The following is a 3,993-nucleotide window of genomic DNA, read 5'->3' on the forward strand; positions in this document are numbered from 1 at the left end:
TTAAAAATGGAAAGAAATCAAATCACATGATATTCTCCTAATTTCACTCAACGAACTAAAACGATCCCTCATTAATCTGTATTTGAAAGATACATAATAAAGATTATAGCTGAACAAAGAGAAATACGTATGAATAATACAGTTGAGTAGAACTGTATACAGTTGAATACAACAAAATACAACTTAATTCATCTGAATAAAACACTTGAATACAACAAAATACAACTGAATACAGCTGAATAAAACTCTTGAATGCAACAAAATATGACTAACTTCTGCTGAATAAAATAGTTGAATATAACTAACTACAACTGAATACAGTTGTATAAAACACTTGAATACAACTAACTACTGCTGAATAGAATAGTTAAATACAACTGATTAAAACTGAATAGAAGAGAGTACGCATAACTTTTAATACATCTAAAATATATAAATGAATGCTGCTGAATACATGTGAATACGGCTGAAATATACATTCGAATACAACTGAATACAAATAGGCGATTTGGGCGATCTAGAGAGAGAAACAGCCTATGGCTCGCCGGCCGGCGGCCGGCCATTAATTCCGGCTGGTCAGCCCCCTAACACATCTGCCCAACCTCCTACAACAACTACAAACAATCCCCGGCCCTCAAATCCCACAAACGAACGACATTATACATATATAGCTATGAATTTCATCGTAGCTAAATATGAAATTTTCCATGGCTAAACACTTTAGCCACAATATTTTTTTCCGTAGCATTCGTAGCAAAATGTAGCGTAGCTAAAAGTTAGCTACAAACTTTACATGTTGCGTGGCTAACAACTAATACTTGTTGCTACGAAATTTCTGTGTTGTAACTGTATTCATAATGCCTTTTTGTCACAAAATATATACTTATAGCAAAAAAAAAAAATTTTTTTGCCATGACAAATAAATCTGTAGCAGTCTGTAGCCACAAGGTGTTCTTCTGTGGCAAAAGATTTGATTTGGTTGCCGTGAAAATTCAAATTTTGTGGCTATTTTTATAGTTTAGTCTCGTGGCAATAGTATTTATATTTAGCTACGATTTAAAATTTTATAGATACAAATTAAAGTATTTGCCACAAACATTTTCGTTAGTAGCTAAGAAGCCATTCTTTTTGCTATGAAATATATCCAATTATAGCTAAAGATTTTCTTCATTAGCTACGAATATTATACGTGCAATTATTTATACGTGTATAATTAGATACAAATTAAAAAGTGCATTGTTACAAATTTGAGAATTTTCCACAAGCATCGTTAGTCACAAGAAATTTTATAATGTAACAAAGAATCCAAAAATTTAGATTCTAAAACAGTTTTCAAGTTACAGATAATTATATTTAAACTTTAAGAAATTTACAATGCATAATTCTTATATGACACTAATTATAGTACTAGAAATCTTGCTTGAGACCCAAAGCCATACAATCTTCTCCTTCCTCTTTTGCCATTATCTTCAATTGCACCTTAGTTTGATCATCATCAGTCATAGCTTGTAAATGATACTCTATGATTCCACATATTTGCCTGTAAATTTTAATAAAATAAATTAACATCAGAAAATACAAAACAACTGATTGTATATATATTAAGGAATAAGTATGTGTATTATACTTATCATTTCAATGAAAAATAATAGATTCATAACAATGAAACATGAGGCAGGAAACCTAATATTAACATGAACAACAGCATGCCAAAAAACTAGCAAGAGTTCATTCAAGTAAGAAATAAAAAATTTAGTCAAAATAATCGACTGAAAATTAATTTTTATGATATACCAATCTAACAATGAGCATAAAGATTCAAACTTTTCTCTTCCCAATTAACTAAGAAAAAGAATAAAGATGCTTCTACCAAATCAAACATAAGTTTCAAATGACAAAGTATGAAATACATATTGAAAACAATAAAGAGGAACAAAGAAATGACCCCCCAAAAAAATACAGATTATAGAAAGTTACAAAGAGTGAGATTTACATTGAGCCTTTGTACTTCTTTCGCATTCAAATGTGTTGACGAGGTAAGTGCAGAAGATGGGGAAGGGTGTGGCGGCTGGAGAGCGCAATAACGTTAGGGCTTATGTTTTTGGGACTTGAGGCTTGGTAAATTGGATCCTTTTCTTGTTATATTTATACATATTTTTACCTTCTTTACTTTTAATATACAAATACTATAAGTATAAATAAATGTAGTAACAAGTATTGCTAAAAGATACTTATAACAGCTAAAATATTATTAAAATATAATTTATATTAAACTAAATAGAAAAAATAATTATTTTTGTGAAAAATAAGATTCAGAGAAATATAGTTGTCAAGAATCATATAATCCAATATATAAAGGAAAATATCAAAAACTAATTATTAATTGCAACAAAAGATTAAGTCGGAAAGTTTAGCGATGACTTTATTTACATAGTTAATTAACAAATTATAACTAAAACTCACATTTAGTAATACTAATAAAATTATGATATTATTAGCTTTGTCATGTGCTCCTATTTCAATTTTATGGAATTACTCATAAAATGTTTAATTCAAATTATGATAATTATTAAGTTATTAATTGTAATTGAACATAACATATTAAATTTTTGCGCTTATTTAAATTCAATATAATTAATGATCAATGCAACTAGATAAAAGCATAGAGTTTTTTAAAATGTGATATAATTAGATATTCAAATTTATGATAATTATTAAGTTATTAATTGTAAGTGACCATAACATCAATACTTTTTATGCTAATTTAAATTTAATATAATTAATGATCGATGCAACTAGATAAAAGCACATAGTCTTTTAAAATGTGATATTATTAGGTATTCAAATTTTAATAAATACATTATATAGTTAGTTAAATGTGATATAATTAGATATTCAAATTTAATTAAATAAATTATATAGTTATTTAAATGATATTAAAACTTATAGGTAATAATTTATTTATATAGATTATGATTTATACTTTTATATCAACCATATTAAATTCTTAATAATTTTTTAAATAAATCTTAGTAGTATCAAAATTATTAAAGTACTACAAATACAAAATAATAATCATAAGAGAGACAGTATTTGGTCTACTGTATAGACATATTAAATTCTTAGCTATTATTAGTTCAATTGATTATTGAGTTTTAATGTAATTAATAAAATATTAAATTAGTAAATGATCAAATCAATGTAACTCTTTGCATTGACTTGATTATATATACAATGTAATGGATATGAGCTTATGTTTCTATATAATTAGTTATTAACACATGTTAGATATAACTCAAATTATTCTTTTAATTATAATTGGAAGTTATATACTTCTAGTAAGTATTATAATAGAGTTATTTTTCTTAATTCTTAGTGTAAAGAAAATATATTGTTATATTTGATATAATTAGAAAAAATATAGTTATTAAAAATAAATATGAATAATAATATATTATTAGCTTCGAGATTTCATTGCTAAATGTTAGCGCCACTATTAGCGATGAATTTCACATTTTCTAAAAAAATCCATATTTATTTTAGTATATCTCCTTTTTATTAGTGATGAAATCATAAATCTAACGTTATTTCATAGATAATTAGTTACTAAACGTCATCAACCACCGAATAGTTTTTTTTTTTCTCACTAAAATTGTCATAAAATTCTTTAATATACAAATACTTATTTCAAATAAGTGTTTAGATATATGAAATTATTTTAAGTACTTATTCGAAATAATTCAGGACCACATATACATATTTATCTCTATAAAGTCTTCATCATATGAGTACTTATTTTAAATTAAGAGTTTAGATATAAAAAAAAAGTACTCCAAATACTTATTTCATAAAATAAGAGTTTAGATATAAGAAATTACTCTAATACTTATTTAAAAATAATAAATGACCAAACTTACATAAATATCTCTACTATTATTATTACAAATTTTAATTTTATATACAAAATCATAAAATATGAGCCTGATAAGTCAA

The 3,993-nt window shown here is 25.2% G+C and overlaps 1 long non-coding RNA gene across 1 annotated transcript; it reads right to left on the reverse strand.

The window, feature by feature from the left end:
- Positions 1-1,292: 1,292 nt before the first annotated feature.
- On the reverse strand, positions 1,293-2,098 carry LOC109222227. The gene is made up of 2 exons (XR_002067374.1): positions 1,994-2,098; positions 1,293-1,540 (listed from the first exon to the last, which is right to left on the reverse strand). It is a non-coding gene; the product is annotated as an uncharacterized LOC109222227 (long non-coding RNA).
- Between the last annotated feature and the right edge of the window lie 1,895 nt (positions 2,099-3,993).

Source organism: Nicotiana attenuata, unplaced genomic scaffold (assembly GCF_001879085.1).
Source record: "Nicotiana attenuata strain UT unplaced genomic scaffold, NIATTr2, whole genome shotgun sequence".
NCBI classification, from domain to species: Eukaryota; Viridiplantae; Streptophyta; class Magnoliopsida; order Solanales; family Solanaceae; genus Nicotiana; species Nicotiana attenuata.